A 26,514-nucleotide genomic window follows, 5' to 3' on the forward strand; every position below is an offset into this window, starting at 1 on the left:
AACCAAAACATGATTTGAATAAAAAGAGAAATAAATCAACAAGCATAACACTGAAAATTTCATCAAAATCAGATGTAAAATAAGAAAGCTATGGCATTTTAAAGTTTCGCTTATTTTCAACAAAATAGTTAAATGAACGAGCCAGTTATATCCAAATGAGAGAGTTGATGACATCACTCACTCACTATTTCTTTTGTATTTTATTATATGAAATATGGAATATTCTTATTTTCTCATCATTGCCATTTGAAATGAAGCTTCATTCCTCCCTGAACACGTGGAATTCCATTTTTCGAACATTTTGTGCTTCAGGCAAGGGGTCCTAATCGTCAAATTCGTAAAAATTGAAATATTGTATAATTCAAACAATAAAAAACAAAAGAAATAGTGAGTGAGTGACGTCATCGACTCTCTCAATTGGATGTAACTGGCTCGTTCATATAACTATTTTGTTGAAAATATGCGAAAATTTGAAATGTCATAACTTTCTTATTTTACATCCGATTTTGATGAAATTTTCAGCATTGTGTTTGTCTGATTTTTCTCTATTGATTCAAATCAACATTTTTCTGAGGTGGACTTGACCTGTAAATAAACAGAATATGAGAAGATTCTATCTGTACTATCTAGATAGCTACACACATCCACGCCACACATGCTAACCAACCCACAAACACACACTCTCTCTAACATACAATTTTTCTCCAATCACATGCATTTCAATACTTTCCAACGGTAATTAAGTCTTTGAGCACCTGCAGGCTGATTATGCATCTAATTGCAGTATTATTATCTTTAGTATAATATTGTACATATTATTCCCTTATATGCCCTTGTGGGCGCGTCGTGGTCTAGTGGTTCTGACTCTCGCCATTCAAACAGAGGGTCGTGGGTTTGAATCCAAGCCATGGCGTGTTTTCCTTCAGCAAGAAATTTATCCACATTGTGTTGCACTCGACCCAGGTGAGGTGAATGGGTACCCTGCAGGATTAATTCCTTGAATGCACCAAGCGCTTTTAGCAGCTGGAGCTACAAACGGGGTAATATATAGTGCGCCACTGAATAGGCAACTAGATAGATCGGCGCCTCATAAATGTTATATATTATTATAATTGTATTATATCACTATTTGTATTATCATTAATATTATTATCAACGTCATCAACATTAGCAGCAGCATCATCTTCACTCTTATCTTATCAATAACTTTTTACCATAGTTCTTTTTTATTACCAGAAAGCAAATATCGCGTAAAGATAGGTTTCAGAGGGGACTTTCACTCATTTCAACCTATTTTCGGAAATTCTCATTTGCTGTGATTGAATTGTAGTTCCAAATGAAAATCAATGATAAGACGTATGATAAATGTGCTTCTTGGCAGTAATCGACCAAAGATGATCTGAAGTATTAATTACAATCGAATTTATAAGACGTTTGGAGAGTACCGTGATGGCTTTTGAACGCCAAGTGTGTAAACAGGTTTGAATGAATTCAAAAACATTGCTTAGTGCTTTCAATCATTTTTAAAAGTATATATAAAGTTATATGTTTTAACATAAGGAACATAAAGAAAGGTAAGATACAAAAAAAGGAAAGCTTGCAAACCTCATGCACGTTCTAAACATTTCGAGGATGCTAATACCAAATCATCAAAAAATAATTGCCTGTTAAATGCAATTCATGAACCAATCCCACTTTGCATGCTTTGTGGCTTTTGATGACATTTGGAGACATGGATGGGAACAGGACGTGCCTTGTTCGTTAAAGGGGCTTTTTTATATGATGTATCAAGTCTGGTACATGGTACTATTAACTGGGAAGTACTTAAATGCGTAAACAGAGTATGATTGGTGCTGATATATATATATATATAATGTACGTGGTATAAGACCAATAAACAACCCTCTTCACCCTCTAATAAACTTATCCCCTCACACCTGACCTCACTTTATACTTAACTTATATGAATAATTGGTTATTATCAATGGACTTTAATCACTTATCTCAGCTTTATTATTGCAATGTATAGTATTTATCATTGTTATTAGTAGTCCTTTATTTTGTATTTTATATATTGGTTTAGATCCTTATGTAGGGCATGCGCCCGAAAGCTTGATGAAGACTGGTAATTATATATATATATATATATATATATATATATATATATATATATATATATATATATATATATATATATATATATATATATAGCTGAAATGCAGTCAATGATTTTAACGGTTTCTTCTAAACTGGCGCCACTTCCCTCTACGTCGTATTCTCCAAGAGGGCGCAATGATCCATAAGTCTATTACAAGTTGAAAAGCTATAAGGTGCTGGCATTTTATTATTGTATACTGGTAATTTACAATATTATTTCAACAATTAACTCTGATACATTAAAACGGCAAGGGGGACTGATCGTTGATTTGAATTAAAGATAATTTTTCCTCTAATATAAAATTTATTCATTTATTTATTTATTCATGTTTTCTTTATAAAAAGCAGGGTAGTCCCATTCAAGCCAGAGGCCTGCTTAACAAGGGAGCCCTGCTACCAATCACAATCAAAATTATACATTGACAATTATAACATACAAGATTAAAATATACAATACAAAAATAATATATATACATAATGAACAAATAACAATAAGGGGGTAAGACCTATACATACTATGACAAACAGTAGACAAATTAATCAGCTTGCTTGGAATTTAAGGACGTTTCGTTTAAAAGTAGGAAGTGAAAGTTGGAGTTATGTCGCAAAATACAGGAATGATATCACCTAATACACACACAGGAGTTATCTTCATAAAAAAAGAATCACACAATGTCGAATTGAACGGAAATGTATAATTGCTTCTGTTCTTGTGCATCAGAAAGGGGAATGAAAATTCACCTTCAATACTAGCGGCTTATAGAATTTACAAAGTATTTCTTTACAACACTGGCAGTAGAATTCATATCTACACTGTAAAAAATGAAGTGCTTATTTTGCATTTAGAGAGTGACTGCACTATGAGTGCTGATTTTCTAGTTTAAATTTAAACTAGAAAATAGGCACTCGTAGTGCAGTCACTGTACAAACACTGTACAAACACTGTAAGTGCTAAATTAGCACTTCATTTTTTGAAAGTGAATTTCGCCTATATAAACATCATATTGGTCCTTAAATCTTAATCCTAATCTTCGTAATTTCATTGAATATTATACGTTCAAATGGATGAGCGGTCGTCAAAGAGGAAAAAAAGCACATTGCCCCCAAATTATGGAGTATTTACAGTTGATAATCTGGAGTATTTTGAGCGACATTAATGACACTCTAAAGTTCTTTGCAAGCACAATCACGGAGCGAATACCCACAAGATGGCCACAAGGGTCATATTGATAAAGGCACCATGGGAACAGTAGAAGGAATTTCCTATCTTCATCATCATGCACGGCATGACAGTCGTTACCGGGTCCGTCATTTGCCCGTGCTCGTAAGACGAGTACCGACATCATTCCATCTTGGCACGTGACTTGACAAAAGAAATAGCACGGTTCATCACTATTAAAGAACCTGATGCTGTATGCTCTCACTATCTCATTCACAACTTCCAATCACACTGTTTAAAAGGAATTTCATTCTTAACGAACTTTTCTCATCGGCTGTAAAGGTGATCATTGACTATTTCAAAATACCGCCATGGCATCATTAATGAAAATTACAGAAATGAATTCCCCTTTCTCATCTTCTGAAGTTAAGATTATTATCTGTGGAAAATAATAAGTTAGTTGCATTTTCTCTTTCCCTTGCCTTGTCTTCATTCACCCGTAAGTCTAATATTTATTGTTGAACGTTATCAGCGGTAAAATATTGAGTTCTATCTTTCTTCTATAGCCATGGGATTCCTTGTATACATATAGATGCACAATTGGAAAAGTCTTTTCATGAAAAGGATCGATGTGAATTGTATCTATACTACTTTTAAACCAATATTAATAAATTCATTTCCGTTAATGTAAACGTATTCATAATTTAACATCAAGAAAGTGAGTTACTCTTTAAGATTACTATTACAAAAATATCAATAATATCAAGTATATCAAAATCAGAAATATGAAGAATATCAAAACCAATATCAAGTATATCAACTACATTTAAGATCTTTGCACATTTTGGGAAGATATGTGGTGCACATTATGGTAAAAAGCCAATTTCTCGTACAAAAGTAAAGTATGAAAAGAACAATTTTTTATCCCTTTTCTTTTTTTTCTTGAATTTAATGGCTTGACCTAAATGGGGCAAGGATTGTACTTGGTTTCCTCTCCTGTCTTCAAGAAATTGGTCTTCAGGAGGTTGATTGGAGGCGAGCTGAGGCAGAAGAAAATGAGAATAGGCCGTGAAACGAGACACTGATGATCAAAAGGAGGAAATCTGAGAAGCGCATTATTTGACAGCTTATTGAATAATTGAAAGGATAAAGGTAGTACAGGAACCCACATTGGACTCACGTTTATGCGAAATTTGGTTTCCATAGAAACAGAGCTGATCATAAAACTCAAGGCGTCATTACTGGTATCCCATGAAATATCATCTCTACTTTCTTCCCCTTCCCTTTGTATCCCGAAATATCAAATATTTGCATTATAAACGAATAATCAATCAAAGGAGGAATATAAAGCCAAGGAACCATTACATTATTTTGTATACATATATATATATATATATAAATGCAGCAGTAGAGCTATATTTCATGAACGATATAGGAAAGGGGAGAAAATATGACCTCCCCCTCCCTGTCTGAAACTGCTTTTATTCTTTCTTGTCAATTTTGGTTTATTTTATTGTTTAATTTTATCTGATGGCATCTGAACTACTTTTGATAGAAATATAAATGCAATGAAAAAAAAAACATGAACAATATGTTTTAGAAAAACATCAGCAGTTGATGGTTTGTACTACATATTTGTAGACATAAATCAGATGATATTGAATCATGTTTTCTCGTTCTTCTGACCCTCACTAACATCAGTTTCTAGTCGACAGAAGTTTGTATTTCTTATGACCACAGACAGGTGTGTAAAACAAGTCTTATCCTGACCATACTTACTGTGTGCCATGCGATGATGACAAGTGTTTGAAAAGGATGTGCAGTCTGGTGTGAGTTGCGTGACAAGAGATTGGAGGTAAATGTGTCGTAGAGGGCCATATTTCAGGATTCTCGCGGGATGCTCTCAGAAAAATAACCTGGGATCATGTTTTTTTCTTTTAGCAGTGTAACCTGTTAACTTTTCAAAGCTTCTCGGACAGGGCTTTTTTCAGCTGTAGCTTTGTAATGTTTAAATGTTCGCACTTCTTTACAGTCAGGTAAATTAACCAATAATTTATATGAAAATTTGTTTTTATTCTTTTATGCCTTTTTCTTTTATATAATTATCATATAGATATGCTTTTAATACATAATATGGTAAAATTACTTGTACCATTGTATGTGTGTGCGTGAATTTGAGGGTGTGTGGATGTGCTGATAAATAGTATCGTTTATAAGCATTTTTTTCACATTGAAATATCCAGTAATATATTTGACATATATTACAGTCCATACAAACATCAAATCAATTTTATGATTTTTTTTTAATTTATTCATTTATTACAATATCAATTTTATGGGTTAAATTTGCCTTTTATTGAATTTCTTCAAAAGTATTTGCTTTCAAATATACATGACGATATAAAAATGGATGCACACGAATCTTCGTCTCACTTGTGATTTTTTTAAATAATAATAATAAAAAAGCAGTCTTTGAAAATATACCTACTAATTCGGTTTTTTTCCTTATTGTAGGGGCATTCGTTTCCTCCATGCATTACAAGGGGCAAGTATCCTACGAATATTCATGCATCTCTAGTTTAATCAATTCTGATATTTGCACAATGGGTTGGGAGTTAAGAAGGAAAACCCTTCGGTGATGATGTATTCCCAAAGCTTTTCATCCAATATTTGGCTTTTATGCTTCTCTCCTCTTCTGTGTAGGTCAGACTGGAATAATGCATAAGAATGTAATTTGATTAATGAACAAAAAACACTAGTTATAATTTTAAACTATGATGTGCATCTTATTCCTGGTTTCTCGGCCGGTAAAAACCTAAGGTTTTCCACTCTATTATGAATGATTAATGCATTTTAAACAAATAAATATATATACAAAAATTACCTACATTTATTTTTGCCCAGAAAATATCTCAATTGAATAATATCTTTAAAACGTCCTCCGACCATTGGAGGAACGGTGAATAATTTAGACAACTGCGTCTATAGGCTTTATTACATGTTGATAGTATTACCATAATCATTGTTTGAATGTTTATTGTTATCATTTCATTGTCACCACTTAATAATTAGGATAGTGGAAGAGATCTGTGGAATGACATACCATCATGAGTCAATTTCGACCGTTTCGTAGGTAGACAGTATCGTAAACGATTAGGTCGGTCTGGAGTCGGTTTCAGCCGTTTCATTGGTAGACAGTATCGTAAACGATTAGGTCGGTCTGGAGTCGGTTTCGACCGTTTCGTTGGTAGACAGTATCGTAAACGATTAGGTCGGTCTGGAGTCGGTTTCAGCCGTTTCATTGGTAGACAGTATCGTAAACGATTAGGTCGGTCTGGAGTCGGTTTCGACCGTTTCGTTGGTAGACAGTATCGTAAACGATTTGGTCGGTCTGGAGTCGGTTTCGACCGTTTCGTTGGTAGACAGTATCGTAGACGATTAGGTCGGTCTGGAGTCGGTTTCGACCGTTTCGTTGGTAGACAGTATCGTAAACGATTTGGTCGGTCTGGAGTCGGTTTCGACCGTTTCGTTGGTAGACAGTATCGTAAACGATTTGGTCGGTCTGGAGTCGGTTTCGCCCGTTTCGTTGGTAGACAGTATCGTAAACGATTTGGTCGGTCTGGAGTCGGTTTCGACCGTTTCATTGGTAGACAGTATCGTAAACGATTTGGTCGGTCTGGAGTCGGTTTCGACCGTTTCGTTGGTAGACAGTATCGTAAACGATTAGGTCGGTCTGGAATCGGGTTCGCCCGTTTCGTTGGTAGACAGTATCGTAAACGATTTGGTCGGTCTGGAGTCGGTTTCGCCAATGTGACTGAGCGCGGATCGAGGAGGGGGAGAGGAGGGGGGCTGGGGTGGATGTGAATCCAATTAAAAAAAAAGAAAATACAATTATTGTGCTCCCTATAAAATAATGCGTGATGACCTTTTTCTTTCTTTCTTTCAGTTCATTTTTTAACTGATGATCCTGTTTTTTTTTCATTACTGTTTCTGACAAATTTGCACTCTGTAAAAGTCCGACCTTGGATCCGCGCCTGATCCAACTTCAGGGGTTTTAAACACTGGCAGTTTGGAATTCGGGCTGGATACAGAGATTTGCATCGGAATGGCTTCCTCCAGGGGAGCGTTTCATGAAAGGACTTGTCAGACGTTTTATCCGACAAGTCCTGTTTTATCCGACAGTTACTATAGTAACAGTGCTTCTCAACCAATCAGAATCCAGGAAAGTTGTCAGATCTGACAACTTGTCGGACGAAAATATTGATGAAACGCCCCCCAGGACTCGGGATTGGCAGTTTCGTCTCTACTCGGTCTTCCTAACCTTATAAATTTATATTTTTTTTTACTCAGTTTGGCGCCGGACTGGCAGGTGTGACTCTATTATCACCCACGATAAGGTCAACAAAAAGTATTATGCAGTTTAATCAAAATGTCTTCACAATCCGTGTAATAGCCCAGTATATTGGATTTCCCTCAGATCATCGTCAAAAGGAGGCTTGGCACTGGCACTAGATTTTTGCTGTAGACATGTGCCCAAAAAGTCATGTGAGTTGGCCCCAACTGTTCTTTTCTATGAACCATGTATTTACGTGTAGCGACATCTTCACATTTTCTGATAGTCGGTTTGATTATCTATTGATGAGACATTTTTTCCACGGCTGTTCTCTGAGTCACACACAGTCCTAGGTCAACATAATGTAGATATTTTAAAATGTATATGCGCGAGTTGTCTAAAATTTTGGTGCTCATGGTATCTGCAATTCCCGCAGAAAGCTAAATTATGCACTCAATCCAATGACGATCTCAGCCAAATTGAACAATGTAATGGGGCAGATATGGGGCAACGGGCAGAATTTTGTTGCCCCTTGTAACAAACCCAGTTTGTTGTTTTGCAGGCATTGTCAAATACACGACCCCACCCAGAGGAACGGATTATCCGAAATTCTTTAAAGAGAGGTTTATAATATCAGATTTTTCTTACAAAATGTGTTAGCATTTCTAAATTTTAATTTAACCACTGAAACACAGACGTATCTTGAAATTAATTCTTGCCATTTCTTTGGTTTTTACCTTTAATATTACCACTCTAAAATTTATGAAACAATATTTTCACAGCAGTAAGCATCTGCTGACAGGATATTTCCAAGGCTGCAAAATACAACACATAAATCATGAATTCACAATTCATGACAACTGGGATCTCCTTTAAAACTGTCTGCTGCTCTCAATTCAATAAGGCCCAACGAGAATATATCCGCTTTAAGACAGCAAACGACGTTTGTTATTATGAACGAAAAGTATTTTGTTAAAATATGACTTTCCCCTGTCTAGTAGTTGAAATCTCATATTTTGATTTATTTGAAATGCATTAAAGTGAAATGACAGAAAAACCCCGTTTAAGTAAATTAAATAGAGTGTTTACCCAGTTAAGTACTTAAGCACAGTAGGATTCTCGGGTACTCTTCTGCTCTTCCTTTCTCCCAGGCCCGCTTTTCTCATTCTCTTTCTCTTGTTATTTATTTCAAAAGGTGCAGTTTTATAACCAATGCGTGGTCACGGCCTAGAGAGAAATAATTCCCATTCGCATGATTTCAAGTCCCCCCCCCCCTTCCCTCTCCCAATATCTGTTCAATGTACATTCACGCTTTAAGTTGACGCAAAATGCACGCTTTCGTTGCTCTTTTAAAAGCAACAGACGTGACTCTCCTTCCGATATCATGGACCTACCACTAACATGACTAAGCTAGGTGAGAGCTCCTTGTTTCATTTTGTCGATGTCTAAACTGACTGCTTCTGAAAAATGTAAGTCGTGTTAAAAACAGAAGCATTGTTATGGAGATCGCAGTAAGTGATGCTAACGATCTTGACGGAATTCAGTCTGATAACCAATATAGAGACTAGGGAGCGAAATTAAACATAAAAAAAAGTCAAACAATGTGAAGACCAGGGTAGTGGTATAGTGGGAGTCCGAGGTGACTGTTGGACGAGTTCCTTTTTTTTATTTTGGTTGTTAATTACTTAAAAATAAAGGACTATTAAATGATAAATTGGCGTGATTGGTACTTTGTAAATATGAAATATAATGCAGATTCGGTCACGAACAAAGTGTCATGATCCCCAGAGGCGGATCCAGGGGGCCGAGGGGCCCGCCCCCCATTGGCGGAGCAAAAAATAAAGAAAAAGAAGGGAAAAGAGAGGGGAAAAAAGAAGGGGAGGATGACGAGTGAATAAAATAGGATGAGGGGAAGACTTAAATAAAATAATTTGAAAAAAATCACTTTATAAAATTTTCGCTCGCGCTTCGCGCTCGCATTGCCTTTTAGGTGATTTTCATATCTTGCTCAATATGGAGCTTAAAGTATCAAAGTTTGAAGTCAATATACAAAACATATTTCAGTTCGGAATCGAAATTTCATTATTTTGTTTGATTTACAAACTGATTTTTAAAAAGTGCTCTGTAAAAAATTTACGTTTATGGTCTAAATATGAACCTTTTTCTGCTCGCAAAATTTGATTTTTCAGGTACCTATTATTTTCGTGTATTCCATAAAGTTCTCAAAATATTCCTATGCATTTTCAAAACGTATCAGCTAGCGCTGCACGCTCGCATTTTGATTGGTGAGTTATGTATATCTCAATATTAATTCTGTAACAAACTACTTACACAACAGTTTATCAAACATTTTGGCTCGCGATTTGCGCCGCAATGATTGTTGAAAATATATTAACTAATTCATTTAATTCACAATTACAGAAGCGCTTTAAATGTCTACTTTTCAGGCCATAATATCAACAGAATTCACACTCTCACTTTGAAGATTTCCAATTACTCACCCTTTTTCTGATTTAAAAAACATAAATAGAGTGTCCCATTTTTTTGTATGCGTAAATCTCAAATTTTCCCGCTCGCGCTTCGCGCTCGCATAAATTGTTTAGTTATATATTTATCCTTTTCTCGATTACAAATAAGCTTAGAATCTCCATTCTTCAGATGGAAATGTCAACATTTTCAGCTCGCGCTTTGCGCTTACATTATCGATTGTTGAAATATGTAAAGTCTTCATGGCTAACTGCAAACAGCCGTTAACAGATCCTTTTTTTATCAGATCAAAACATATATAAAAATTTCTGCTCGCGCTTTGCGCTTGCAATCATTATTTAGTTGGATATAGAACTCGTTTAAGATCACAAACATTTCCCAGAATATTTCAATTTTAGGACAAAATATATGAAAAAAGCTCGCGCTTCGCGCTCGCACTTTTTATATAAGGCTTATGAGATTAGTATAATTGTTGATTTAGAAGTGACTATTAGGGCTACCCTTTCAAAGAAGCAAACAAAAATCAACTAAATTTGTTTTTAGATTATGCAAACATATAGAAATATCATCTAACGTGATCACTGTACGAAACACTGTCTTGATAATGATACAAAATATACATTATCTTTTTCTAAAGAATGTTCCTTTGAATGGATGATAACGAAAATACTGGCTTCTCTTGTTGCCGCGTTTAGGATTATCTCCAAATTTTTTCATGATATAGTTCTACCCCCTCAAGGCTCCATCAAAGACAGAACATTACGAGGAATAAGGAAATATTGAAACCCGTATACAACATATTTTTTTTTAATATTGAGAGCGTATAGCAATATTCTCGAGCTGTTTATTTTCCGTAGAATCGTCATAGAACCCATATCATATTAGCTATGACGCCTAGTATATCGGATGTCATTGCATAGAAAACAACTGATTGAAACACGAGACATGGAAAAGTAAACAACCAGAGTGCATTTTGTAACATTTCGTAATTTGTGCATCAACGTATCAGTGTTCAAATGAATACGTGATGGATAAATTCTGGTCGATGGCGACATTTCACTGTCTTTGTAAGTGCTCAGACAGAACATATCGATTACTATATACTCACCCCGGGTATAAGGCGTTACATCTCTCTTTAACAATTCAATGTATCTCTCATTGGTATAGTCAAATTCATTAAACGAATGAAACGTCAAGTTCATCCCGTAACCTCCCCCATTATCTTTCTCCAACTTGTCATACACACCACCCGCCATAAAGACTTCATCTTTGATGTGGGCATCACCATCATGAAAGAGTATTACCCCTCTCTTCCACTTGTAGATTTTCCAGAGGGCCGCCACAAAGTGGGCAAGCTTACGATGTGGTGGTCGTAGGTTGGTTATTAGTTTGTATTGGTCAAAGTCATCATAACCTGATGCTTGCCCTCCTGCTGTGATAAGGGGAACATTCCATCTAGTTGAGAATCTACCAACTGGGGCCAATGCGTACTCACAAACCGGTCCAAAGAAGGCCATAACTTTGTGGACATACATCATATCAATGGCTACAAATGTGGCCGTATTCAACCAGCATTCAGTATCATCGACAATCAAGCTTATGTTGTTAGGAACAATGAGTGTTGTCTTCTTAACCTTTTCAAGAGCGATACGCATGGCTGGTACCACCATCTGAAGGTGATAAGGGTAATGTCTTCCAGCAACCAACCAAGGTTTTGAACCTCTGGTTGATGGTAAAGGATACCGCGGCAACATAATGGCAATGTTAATCGGCTCATCTGGTGGTAGAGGTTTACAGATTGAAAGATTCAGGCCTATTAGAACGACGAAAATAACACAAAGATTGATGTTATCAAGGGACAAATGAAATAAAAAAGACTTCGACTCCATTGTCATGACTTCACTTGTCTGGCCGAAAAGAGACAATGTGGATTGTATCAAAATATTACGACGCAGTATTGCACAATAGTATCTCGAATGATATTCAAATAAATTATCTTTCCTATTCACAGAGAGGTTTAACGGTGGAAAGAAGAAGAGATTGTATCAAGTTAGGCGAATGAGGGCGTATTACTACTAAACTCCGTTTTAGCACAACCCACCGATGATCACAAAACTATATTGCATCGGCTACACTTGACACTGATCGATATGGAGGAAAATAAAAAATGTTCCTGGATAGAAAACGGGGAAGATACAAAAAGAAATGTCAGAATTCATCAAAATGATATAAAGACAAAAGATGAGAGAATGATCAGAGAGAAAAAATGGCGTGACTCTGGTCATGTTTAACGTAATGTTTAATACTACAAGAGCGGTTAAAACCGGACATGGTGGCTCAGTGGTAAAACGTCCGCATCGTGAATGGAAGGTCGTGGGTTCGATCCGGTCGAATCATACCAACTACTTGAAAAAATGGGACCATCTGCCTCCTTATCAGACGTTTGACGTTTAAGAATAGAGAAGGGTATAATAGTAACATATTTCATGTTATGCAAGGCCCGTCGGGATAACAGCTGAAGTGGTTACCCTGGAAAAATAAAGATAATTATTATTGTAATTATGACAAAGATCAATTTGTAATAAAGAGCAGAATATGTAATAAACGTATAACCATTTGATTAATTATTTTTTGTGCTTTACTTAATTAGATAATTATGCAGGGCCCGCATAAATAACAGCTGATGTGGCTACCCTGGAAAAATAAAGATAATTATTATTGTAATTATGACAAAGATCAATTTGTAATAAACAGTAGAATAGTCTAATAAAATGTAATTGGACGCATAACAATTTGATTAATTATTTTGTGCTTTACTGTTGAATCTGTCTTATCTGTAAACTAATTCCGGATTATTTCCTTTAAATTTACTTTACTGATTTCTTCTCTCTTTTTTTTTTTGGGGGGGGTGGTTTTGCACATGATTTCCAGTAATTCATTTTTTCACAAAACGTCTAAGTTAATCCCGTGATGAAATACGTCGATTTTTTTATAGGACGTTTTTACTTTATTTCCGTTGTTTTTCTTGGGTGGATTTCCTCGTATAGCGTTTGCGCATTCACCTTATTTCTTGCAATGCATTTCATTTTGGGACTAGATTTAAGTTCTTATCTTCGGGGCAAACTGCGCTTCTTTTTGAAACCGCCTATTTTCCTTAGGTAATGGATGTATTATTAATAGATATTGGAATTAACGGATGAAATGTTTTAGCCCTGTACAAATTCGCGTCTCTGATAAAGTCAAAGGTAAGATATAAAGTTAGATAGGCAAAGGACATCCATATAGACGAAAAAACACAATCCAACTTCAATTTCCTGAGAAATATTTGTTTAATAACTATTTCTATATTAACTTAATCAAAGAAGACAATTATGATACAACATTCTACCAAATACAGCTAAAAAATGCATTAAAAATTCTTATAGAAGTCTACCCCCAAAAAAGAAATTAGAAGACATAATTGTAATATTGATAATAAAAAAACCTTGCTATGTACGTTTTTATTAGCTTTTGGTTAGATGGTATAGTATGCACTTAATATTCATTGAAATTGTAGACAAGAATATTTCTTCTTTACAGGTATAATCCATATCTTTTTTATTAATTCACATCGTCAATCAAACGCAGCCCCCTACCCCTCCCCCTCTCTCTCTGTCATACACTTATATTAGCTCACTGTCTGAGGATCTTTGTTTTATAAAATGTTAAGACTCATCGTTATATCAGATATTGCATTTATTTCCAATTTTATTTTGATTGTGCACAAACTGGGTCAACATCAATCACTTGGATAGGATTCTCTCCAAAAACTCATTAAATATTGATCTATCTTATCATATTCATAGAAATTAAGGATATGGCACAATCATATGTAATGTCTAATTTTGCTCCAAGTTATCAGTGATTCATTGCTATAGGCTACATATTTTATTCTTTAACTTCTATCATCACAATCATAATCGCCATCACAGTTTATCTCTCATAACTATTTTTCATGTATAAATACTATCATGTGTTTTATCATTCTTTCAAAGGAGGTTCTTCAAAAAATATAGTATCATATCCAACTTCCATTAATGCTTGTTGTTCACTATACATGTATTATTCCGATTTTTAGTTACTTTGCGAAATCATTCTTTGTTATTATTCTATATTAAGTATCACGATTACATGTATATGTTTTGGAAATGGATATATACGAAATGACATAAGTTGATAAGTAAAATAAAATTACTATAAAATACTTGCCTAACTACTCATGATTTTTCTATTTGTTTGTGTTTTTTTTTCGAGTCGAGTTATTCAGGCTTGAATGTGCCGACTGTTCGATCATGAAAATTTTCTGTGCCCATGCAAGTCTCAATGAACAAGGCTATTGATACAGTTGTGAGAACATATATTATGTATCAGCATGGCGTAACTAAATAGATTAAAGAAAAATATAGTGCATCCCAAGAGTAAAAACATCCGGATATACGCAAAGGAACGAGGCTGAATTTAAAAAAAAAGGTTTGGAGTTTCAAAGAATTTATTCAAACCCCCCCCCCACCCGCCATGTACTTAAAGGTCGAGTAGTTGATTTTGAATAAAAACATTTTTCGCATATTTCATAAATATAGATATTTGTACTTAATATGAAACGAACTTACTATTTATTTTCTACTAATAACAAATATTCATATTGATGCTCTCCACTCATTCACACTAAACTGAATAATGGTGATTTAGACATTAAACGAGAATGCATCCAAGCTATACATTATTGGGAGAAAATAGAAATATTTAATATGATGTGTTGAATCATCGATTCCCTCATATACTGTCATTCAACTTCACATCACTATCTTGCTTTTGAATAAGCGAAAACACCCTTCTTTTGCATACGATATTTGATAAACTTATGCTTGTTTGATTCCACTTTTTTCTTCAACTCAACCTTTTCTTGGATTAAAGTTGACCTTTAACTACAAACTTTCAACCCTTAGGTTAGACCGGTACTACAGTAAAGATGGCGATTGTCACTTCGTATACGGATTTTGAAATTATACATGTTTTAATTGAAGTTATAAGCCTTGTCTGATGCAGAGAGCAATCAACAGTCAGATGACGGATAGTTCACCATTCCTTTCAACACCCTTGAACAATGAGTGATTATGTTGTTTATATTATATTTTCGCCCTATGTTTTTCCCTTTTTTGTAATTCTTCCTTGATCAAATTAGATCCTAATGATTCTTGGAAAAAATGCATTTGTCTAGTATCAAAGAGCTATGTCGATATAATCAACATAATGGCTGTTTTGTATTCGAGTGAGGCAATAAAGTGATCGCATTAAACCCCAAATGGTATCACGCTCTTTTCTAGTACCTGCCCGAAGATAACAAGCCAAGTATTTTCGCATGCATATCCTTTTAAGGCTATCTTCGATTTGCATTTAAATTGTCATTTTATGCTGAAAGGAGCACAAACAGCATTTGATTTAGCACCATCTGCTTACCTCACCCTAGTTATTGCGCTTTCTCTCCCCCCCCCCTCCATCCCAACACTCTCTTTCTCCCCTCCCCTCCTTCCCTTTCCCCGTACGTGTTAGAAGTTTCAGTCCTAATTGTTTGCATGTTTTAAGATGTTGATAAGATAAGATAAGATTTATTTTATTTATACACGGTTAAAAAGCCCAAACAGTTCACAGACCATTTCCATTGGGGCCGTGTTGAACATTACAATTGACGAAGTAAACATTTTAAAATCAGTGTTTAACGAATAACATATATGGAACAGAATTAAGCATCAATTAAATATTACAGAAAACATCTCCCCATAGTATGATAGCAACAGGCCGCATCATTCATGGTGAACACAGTCAAAAACTTGCATCACTCTATATATAATTTTGTTTACGTATATATTAACGTGGAACTATTAACGGATTACATATTTATTCTGTTAATTCATCTCATTTCCCGTAAAGAATCCATTGAAATCAATGAAGCAAAATGAAGAAAAAATAACTCTAGATTTCACGTTGTAACATTTGAATAATAAATGGTTGGTTGATATGATAGGCCTATCGTTGTTACGATACATTATTATAGATATGTAAAATTTGAAGGAGTAAGAGTGCATGGTTTTAAGCGTTCATTTTGTATTTTATATTAAACCAAATAATAAAATAAAGAAATATACATAAAACATACAAACTGAATAGCTACGATAAATATTATATCATAGACATAGAACTAAGGAAATATTGTAGAAATACAACATAAACAATAATGCCTTTAGCCAAACACGTTTGGTGGCTATACCTAAATTGTCTTTTTGGTTCTTGAATTATTGCCATGTTTCATCTAACAAATATCATTAATTTTCTCACTATCATTTGCTATGTTACGTTATGTTATGTCTGTTAGCATGAATTATGTCCAACATATTATTTCTAAGATTATTACAAACAGTGTAAACATTGAAATGAGTAATATATACAATACATGCAGGCTGGCAAATAAGACAGAAGAGGGAATGACGTTAATTCAGAAAAATGTAAGAAACCCTAATCAAATTTTATGCAGCTGCATGTTGCAGAGGATTCTACTGGCTCCATTTATATCTTACTCAATCTTAATTTTATTTGTTGAGTTAGATTGATGCTTTGCAACAAAAATACTCCTTACAGCCAGTAAGTACAAATGAAGATGGATCTCATAAAGCCATATCTACATGTTTTTCAAATATTCATTTTAGTAATTTGTTCATAACAAACATAACGCCATCATAATTTTCATACTTTTCATACTGAAAGATTGAAAGTGGTCTATATCAACAATTTACTAATAATGATATATATAAATTATTCATGAATCAAATGTTTATCCTGAATAATTTGTAAATCGACAACTTATCGCTTTCTCGATTGCAATCATATTTCTATATACTCAATTTAATCACTGTCATGACTGCGCGCGGGCCCCGTGTTTGTAATTAAAAAAAAAACACGCTGCATAAATGTGATTTTGTAATTTTGCATTAAAATTCATAACTCTATATATCTTCTGCGAATCGGAAAGGAATTTGATTACATCCTGATTATTCCCGTATTCTGTCAGTATTTGAAGGTGGCTTTACACAGATTTATTTATATTGTTATCACATACACCATCTACCGTGAATCACCCTTCAAACACGCTATACAGTCACACGATACTGACTCCAAGTCAAAAGATTGCTATTCGAAATAACGTAAAAGATTTGATCGGTATCGAGTTGGATTCGATGATGTGACAGTAGAATAACGTGTTCCTACTTGAAACACTTTTCATTTCAATAATGTTAATATGTTTCTTACAAATATTTTAAACCGCAGGTTTATAAGGCGATAAAGCTAATAAAGAGTGTCCAATTATGTCTACACGACTGACTACCAGTTCGGTTGCACGCACTCACCATTTCTTATTCATATATAAGCACAGACAGGAAAAGTACTGAAAATGGTTGATTAGGTGTGTTTTGAAATGTTCAAAAAATTATTCTATTTCATGCAGTGGCAGTCTGAAAGGTAAACATTAAAATGAATAATTTCTTTAAAATAAAGCAAAAATCAGTATACGAGCATTTTTCCACGGTAGCGGACGTGGACCCACACAAATGCACTTTTCTTTACAAAAAAAATCATAGTCTTCTTACACAGATGAAATCGGTTATTAACACTGAATGAATGGTTGTGGGATGACTGTAGGTCCATTGTTATTCTTAGAGATGAAATTGAATTAACAGTTCATGGTAATGTTTGATAGCTTACCACTGCAAAATAGATTTATATTTTAATAGAATAATTTGAATAAAATTAAATAATGTCCTATCATATTTTATATTTTATGTTATTGATTGTCAAACGTTATTACAGTTTAAGAGGGTACTAAAAAACATCTTTTATCTCTTCACATTTGAGTATATACCATTTATCAATTTGCATTAATATATACTTAACTTTACCTTGGCATCTAATTCCTCTGATAGCTGATGGATGTGTCGTGTGGGGTGAGTGTGTTTTGTGTGTTATGGTGTGCGTGTGGATGTTCATAATACCATTGTAAGACTATTCTGATGTTTGTTAAAGGGGGGTGGGGGTATAACAAATTGAAGATTCTTATATGCCTGTAACGCAATGTAAAATGTAGTACAGCTATTTGAGGGAACTTTTACACACAAAGCCTTAAAGGCCTTTCTTTAAGTTCTCTTATTTCATTTCATATTTTCATGTATTTGTATATTGGCATATTATGTGATAATCGTGTATGTTATACTTTGTAAATGTCTTTTATCGAAATGAAATAAATGAATTCAATCAATAAAAAAAAAATTATATAATCATAATAAAGCTAACAAGCTATCGCAATGATATTGAAAAAATATGTAGAATACATAAAGAGGATTTGTTATTCTGTAAATTGAAAATTTAAATAAATTAAGGTACATTACAATAGTGTATTTTTTAATAGACTGGACTAAAATGAACTAAAATTCTAAACTTAGTTGTTTAAAATGCTTCTTAACAATAACAAATGATCCACAAGTTTGTATATTTAAAGGAAGGGTATTGCAATGACGACTGCTTGATAAGATATAGCGCACAATATTCAAAGACAAAAATATCACAGCTCTTTGAGTAATGAGGATTCTACCATAGCTACATTCGCGTTGATATAAGAAATATTTTCAGGAGAATCTCTTCTAAACTATTTTGTGTCTGAACCCCCCCCCCAAAAAAAAAAAGAAATAGTCTTTCATTTGTCTCATTCCAGGGTATTTCGCATCATACAAAAAGAAAGAGGAAATAAAACTGGAGAGAGCAAGGTATTTATGTGACAGAGAGCGATATAAAGACAATCTTCATCACCTGCCTGTAGTTTACATCTATAAGCAAAGAAAATAGGCCACAGATGGCAGTATTTAATATGTAATCGCGTGCAATCTCCGTGTTTTTACGGTATTCTGCTCAAGTTTCCATTACAAGAGCTCCGCAGTGTTCTTTCAGGGAGTCACGCAACAACTGAAAAACAAACAAGTCAACTAGAATCTTATACCAAGATCGATGATATGACAAGTTATTTTCATTTCAGCAACAATATTTCTCCTTCTTGATAACCTGTCTAGTTCAGAGACCTTTTCAACTATTCTTAAATATGATCGCAACTTGATTTTTCACTAAATTCACACCTCTTAAGTTCCTGCGGTCACCAAAATTTCGTTTAACCCCAACCGGGAGAGATACACTTATGATTGAACATCCAAGGTGTGTAGAATCGAGGCTTCAACAGGGTTGATTTCACACTTCAGTTGTTATTAGTTCTGTTTTTCTCGGCCCCCCCCCCCCCTCCCATGGGTGAATTCTTGGTTTAGTTTTTGTTTTTATGTACCAACGTCTTTATCTGCCTTAAATACAAAGGCTAAATCATTTGATAATGATAATAATAGTAATGGCAACAGCGAGAACAATAAACGAGAACCCGTTAGTTCTGAGACTATATTGTTTATCGAGTATGCATTATAATGTGATCTCTAAAAATAGTTTTGTCCCAATCAGAACCAACTTACTCTTTGTCGTCAAACTATCATTTCACAGCATAACAACTTTATTAGGACCATCTAATTTTAAGGGAGTGATATATGACAAGGGAACTGGCAGGGCACAGCAAGCATTCTTATGATTTTGATGAAGCCTTCAGTAGTAGACAATCATCCCTCCTCACCATCGTGACCGTGACAGTCTCTTAAACTATATTTTCCTATAAACGGTTACGTTAGGTACTGATTCATGATATTTCAATTTGTAAATATGTAAGTTATTTGGATTGTGGTAATGGTTCGTGACCTCTTTGAAATTTTGATTAATGTGTTTGAACATAATATCATCATAATTTGATCATAATATCATAATAGCATTCGCGCACTTTCCTTTTCCCTTTCAATATAAAAATGTATTGACTTTCGAATGATCATGGATATGCTTCGTGAAGATATAGCAGGAATCAGTATTATTGCTGACAATATTATTCTAAAGAAGACAAGAACTTTTGCACGGGTACAATCATCATCATGGAATCTTGAATAACGTCAAATAATCCTAGCATCTTATTAGTCAAATGTGAAGTCATGCATGCAAAACAGCGAACAATGCCAGTTACTCGGGTAAATATCTAAAGGTCAAACTCACCACAGAAAAAGGGAATGTTGATTTGAACTAATGAAGAAAACTCAAACAAGCATAGCGCTGAAAACTTTATCAAAATCGGATGTAAAATAAGAAAGTTATGACATTACAGAGTTTCGCTTAAAAATATTTTTAGAAAATGCATTTCTTAGTGGCATTCAAACGAAAGAACCGATGACCCCCTCCCTAATTTTATTGTGTTTTTTTATTGTTTGAATCGTTCAATATTTCAATTTTACAGATTTGACGATAAGAACCAACGTGAATGAACCCTTAAAAAAACAATGGTAATTCCACATGTTCAAGGAGAAAATAAACGTTGTTTCAAAGGACAATGGGGAAAATATAATATTTCCTAATTCATAATAAAAAACAAAATAGTTAGTGAGTGACGTCATTAGTCCCCTCATTCGCATACAGACCTGGATGTGCATACAACTACTTTGTGAAATTAAGCAAAACTTTAAAATGTTGTAACTTTCTTATTTTACATCCGAGTTACAATCTTCCCCTACAAATTCGCAATGTTAACTGTGTTAATACACTTAAAGTTATACTTAAAACTCATCTTTTTAAATCTTAACTTGATCATATCATAATGTTTATTGGCCCATTTGATGGTATTTCTTCATTCATGATCTGGTGAGAAGAAGTTGTAAATTGTAATATTAGTTTTGATACATTTTGTTGTGCAACCGCTTAGAGGCAATTTGCAAATTTGCGGTATATGAAATTGTTATTATTATTATCTAGATATCAGGGTTAAAGTGACTAGTTAACATTGGTTTGACTTTTTAAAAATCTGAGCTAGAAGGTCACACTTGTCACCCGTGTCTGTGATGTGTTACAAAAATGAAGCCCAGAAAAAATGTGTTCGAAAATGATTATTTAGTGCTTCAAAAAATGAAATATAAAGTGACCGGAAACACCATCTTAATTTCATCCCATACACTTATGTGTATTATTTAGGTGTCTATAAGACGCCTATTTACAAAATCGGGGTCTGCCTTGTAGTTTTAGCTGTTCATTCTCAATAATTGTTGTTTTCAGGGTTTATTCGTTCTAATACATGCACTTGTACACATGTTTCATCTTGGTTTAATTTTTTTTTTAAATCGGCTGCTCACAAAGTTAAATGATACCTTTAAGCTTGTTGGATTCTTTATTTTTTTATTCAAATCAATGTTTTGTTGGGGTGGACATGGCTTTTTAAAGGAGAATGAAACCATTGGAGCAAATTACATTATGTAAAGGCAGAAAATCAAAGACAAAATAATGGATGTTTGAGAAAAAATGACTAGCAAGTGATGTCAGAGATCCTCCAATTGGCAATAATGCAAACAAGATACGTGAGGTCACACTTGCTCATCTCTCCCATTTGGACACAGGGTAATGGGAATAATTTTTCATAGGGGTGCTAACATCATGGACATGGGCTGAAATCTTTCCTCAAAGGTGGGGGGGGGGCACAATTGAGTTTTACATTGTTCTTTTATACACACGCACACATGTCAATATAACCTACACACACAACACACACACATATACAGTTAATGCTAAACCAGGGATTCTCAAATGGTGGCACACCGAGACTCGCGGAGTCAAAAAATTCTCATGGTGGTATCCATATTTCAAGATACAGTATATTTCACGATGTTTGGCAAGCGAACAAATTCCACTGGATTACACTGGTGTATGTAAACTTTTGGCCTCAACAATATATATAAATATATACGATAGTTACTTCTTAGCTTTATAACATAGTTATATAATTAAATAGTGCGAGCGCGCAGCGCAAGCTAATTTTTTTGGGGAAAACTGGACACTCTATTCATGTTTTGTAAATCAGGAAAAGGATGGGTAATTGGGTATCTTTCTACATTAATAATGTGAGCACGAAGCGCATGCAGAATTTTTTTATATTCTGATCTGAAACTTTATCATTTAAGCACGTTTTTAATAAAAACTAGCTGCGTATCTGAATAAACATGCGTTCGCGAATTAAGATGTATAATCATAATCTGAGCATTCTAAATACCTTTCTTATCATGAAAATCGATAATGCGAGCGCGATCGAAGCACCTGAAATATTTGATATTCCGATCTGAAAACGAGTAAATTTAAGCACTATTTCAAGCACTGTGTAGAAAAATTCTGAAGTAGGGGGGGGGGGTAATCCTACAAAACGTGTTTCATTTTATAACATTTCTGTCATTTATCAAACCTACCAGATTCCAGGGGATGATGCCTATGGAAAATAATACACGCAGCATCGCCAGCACAAATGCTTCCCAGGACCATGTTTGGAAACTGAAAATTTACCCCCGAAACATCTATTTTTTTTGTTTTTTTTTTAATGATAACAAACAATTTATCCACGATTTAATGTTTCGGATCATCATTACATGTCCTGTCATAAAGAAAAACACTAAAGATCTGAAAGATTAGATAGAATATAAAATTTAAGTGAAATATGTACCAAAGTTATGGGAAAGTTGAACGGCGATATGACATCACAAATTGATAAGATACGATTGATTTTGTTTTATAGACACGATGTAAGAGCCCAAAAGTTTACAAAACTGATTTCTACTGGGTAATACAAAATAATTATAACACTCAAATCGTACATATATCTGATTGTACATGATGAGATAACTACAGGAATTATGAAAAGACAAACCAACCATTATAGTTAAATATCCTATCTAATTTTAACATTATCAAGTATTATTTATTTTAGATGCCAGGTGGAGTATACCACATTTAAACAATAACTTGATATCTAAAAGATTGTTTAAATGACAAATCTACCATAAACAAAAAGTTGACATCACTAAATAGATAAAACTAGACAAGCATGACACTGGAAATACCAGCAAAATTACTAATTTATACAACACGACATTTAAATGTTTCGTTTATTTACACTTAACAGTTATACGCGTCGCTTTGGTGGAGGCGATGATGTTACACACTATTTATTTTGTATTTTATTATATGAATTGAAGAATACCTATTTTTTCCAATTTAACAAGCTCTTCATTGAATCAAAATAGGTTAAACTAGGAATTGATCCCAGTTCAACCTTAACGTAATGAGGGAACTTTTAAATACTTCATATTTTATATAACTGAAATCAAAAGAAATAGCGAGTAGAAGACGTGATCATTTCCGACGTTATATACATACAAAATATGATTTGCATTTAACATTTTCGTATTTTTTTAGCAAACCTTTAATTGTCAAAACTTTATGATATAGCATCCAGTTTTGATGAATTTTCAGTGATAAGCTTGTTTGATTTTTCAATTTATTCAAATCAATGTATTGTTGGAGTGGATCCAGTCTCAAATATAAATTATGATTACATGTATATGTCTTTCAAAAGGAAAAGCAATTTTAATGTTGAGCGTTGAAAGAAATAACAAGTAAATAGCTCTAACTAATAGCGAAAGCAACGATTTGTCCAACTTTAGGTAGCCTCGTTTTAATTGATTACAGTTTGGCGTTGTTATTCTCTTTCCGTTCATTACATTATGAACACGAATGCTTCTTGCTTCTTACTGATACTAATATAGGGGATTCGTCTTGGGTGTATATTAAAGTACTTTCTGTTTCGAGTGTTTTTATTAGAAATACATGTTTCCTACTCAAGATTTTTTTTTCTTTGAATCTCCATCTTCTCCTAGTAATCTTAGTTGACGACACTGCCTTTAAGCGTGTGATCAGCAATATACTTGATTAGAACATCTTTAAGGTTGATCAGTTTGCTTCCATTAGCTGAGGCATGAATCGCTCCATGGCTGAGGTGACAAATGCCATGAGTAATCTGTTTGGATCTATAGTCTCCACTTTTACTAACGCCAAAATATTGTCCAATGAGGGATCACAAATATAGCGTGTAGAGAAACAATCTGAAGCAGCATTTTAAGAAAAGTGTAATGGTTATTATTGTCAATGTACACGGTATCACTCTCTCGCAAGAATATTAATTCGCTTTTTAGGGATACATTTCTGATCAGTATATCTTCGTTTCTATAAAAAAAATATAATTTTGTAATGCGTCCATTCATTGCATCACGTGTTGACAATTATACTCGCATTAACTCTGTACATTACCATGATATTGGCCTTTTCTCTCTCTTAAATCATTTGATTGAAATGATGTGTCATGCATGGTGAAGACTATTGGAATAAGAAGTATCTAATGGTATCGATTATGAATGCATGAATTTTATTTCCAAATTTCCCCAGTATCCTAGGTTCTCTCACTCTTTCCCTTCCTCCTGTCTCTTTCTTTCTCTAACTTTCTCGTCATACTCTTCCTGATCACCCTTCAATCCCTCTTTTATCATCCATGTCGCGTCTCAGTTATCCGATGTATGATTGATAATGGAATTTTCTCAAATAAAAGAGCACCTGCATTTGCTAGCATTCTGTTATGTACATCACGTATGTCAATCCTTTCATCTATATGGAAAATCTACCTTTTACTGGTTCACTTTAAATTTTCAATATAAAACACATCTTTTGAGAATTTAATATTATGAAGAAACACCGGGATAGAATGGGGTGATATCAGGTTTTCCAATAAAATATACAGGGGGCTTCATATCTTACAACTACATAAGCAATTGAACTTTTGTCGATCCGAAACATTTTTGTTTCAAATGACTTAGGGGTACAAAACAAATAATTACGTTGCTTGAATTTGTTGATGCGAACATCATGCGTCATTCATTATGTTCATCAAATGCAATGTTATGTCAACCAATAAAGGATACTAACGAGCACTTTGATATTACCTTACTTGAAGACCAACTCGGAATTGAGAACAAGACAGCTATAAGTTTTCGAGCATGTATATTGTAAAATATACTGACATCAAAGAGTTAAGTAAAATCACATTAATAAAACGGATAAGAGTTAATTTGTGTAAAGTAATATCTTAAAAAGGTGTAGACAATTCACTATTTATGTTTTATTAAAAAATTATGATTGGATTAGGCGTAAATCTAGGTCGATTCTCTTTCTCGGTCTCTCTCGAAATGAAAATGCATAATTTTATATTCATCACATAAGCCTTGTTTACTGAAAAGTGGGATCCTAGTGGGAGTAAAATTTTATTATACATGAATTAAAATTTCAACGATATTAATCTTATCACAACCCGGACGTACATGTAGGCTGTTTTTGGTCGGGGGAAGGGTCGGAGGAAGCACAGTCGGAGGAAATGTCGGAGTAATTTTATCCAGACGGGCACTACTCCGACCTTTCCTCGACTGGTCGGAGTAATTCTATCTAATAATGCAGAATTCACTTTAAATCATACCATTTTTTGTTCTTCTTAAAATCGCACAATGATTGTCTCTGAATCAACATTTCTGAGCTTATTGTATTTTCACACAAGGCCACTTAAATTGAATTTGAATGCTCATAGATCTCGCTCTCAATGTTAGATTCAAATTCCCTTTTTACATTAATTAGAAATACAAAATTAATCATTTTTATCACTAACCTTTAATTTTCTCCATGGTTATATCACTTACCGCCTTTTAATACCACATACATCTTAATCATTATGCAATAGTATAAATATAAATGTTTATTCATTTACTATTCAACAGCATCATCTTCATTATTATCATTCCCGGGGGCCACTTCCATTCACGAGTGGATACTATGTGCGACAATTGGGTCTCGAAAAGCACATTAAACACGTAATTTCCATATTCTAAAATGCACCCCTTAACAAGTATTGGCGTGTGAAACCCTACCCTTAACAAGTATTGGAAACAAAACGATACTCTTGGCAAATATTCCCTGAAATGAACCCCTAAACAAGTACTGGAATGTTTTGTTACAGGTCATTCGGTCGTCAGCTTTACCTTATTTGGTTTAGTACGACCCCACCTTCAACATCTCGCGCAAATCGGACTCTAAACACGAAGTGTTGGGGCAAAAAGGACATCATTTATAAAACATTTTAATTTTGTTTTATCATCCCCGCATATTCGACCCTAAACACGTAATTTTCGTAGCGAAATAGACACCCTTTTTTCATTATTTTTGTGTTTTTGACACCCTTATCACGTTAAGTACGTAACGTGCTATCGTGAAAAAGACATCCTTTTTACGTGGTTTTGGTCGCGCATGGTATCCACTCGTC

General features: G+C 34.2%; 1 pseudogene; it reads right to left on the reverse strand.

Moving 5' to 3' along the window:
- Window positions 1–11,102: 11,102 nt before the first annotated feature.
- On the reverse strand, window positions 11,103–15,775 carry LOC121410184 (annotated as a pseudogene).
- Between the last annotated feature and the right edge of the window lie 10,739 nt (window positions 15,776–26,514).

Source organism: Lytechinus variegatus, chromosome 3 (assembly GCF_018143015.1).
Source record: "Lytechinus variegatus isolate NC3 chromosome 3, Lvar_3.0, whole genome shotgun sequence".
In the NCBI taxonomy this organism is placed as follows: domain Eukaryota; kingdom Metazoa; phylum Echinodermata; class Echinoidea; order Temnopleuroida; family Toxopneustidae; genus Lytechinus; species Lytechinus variegatus.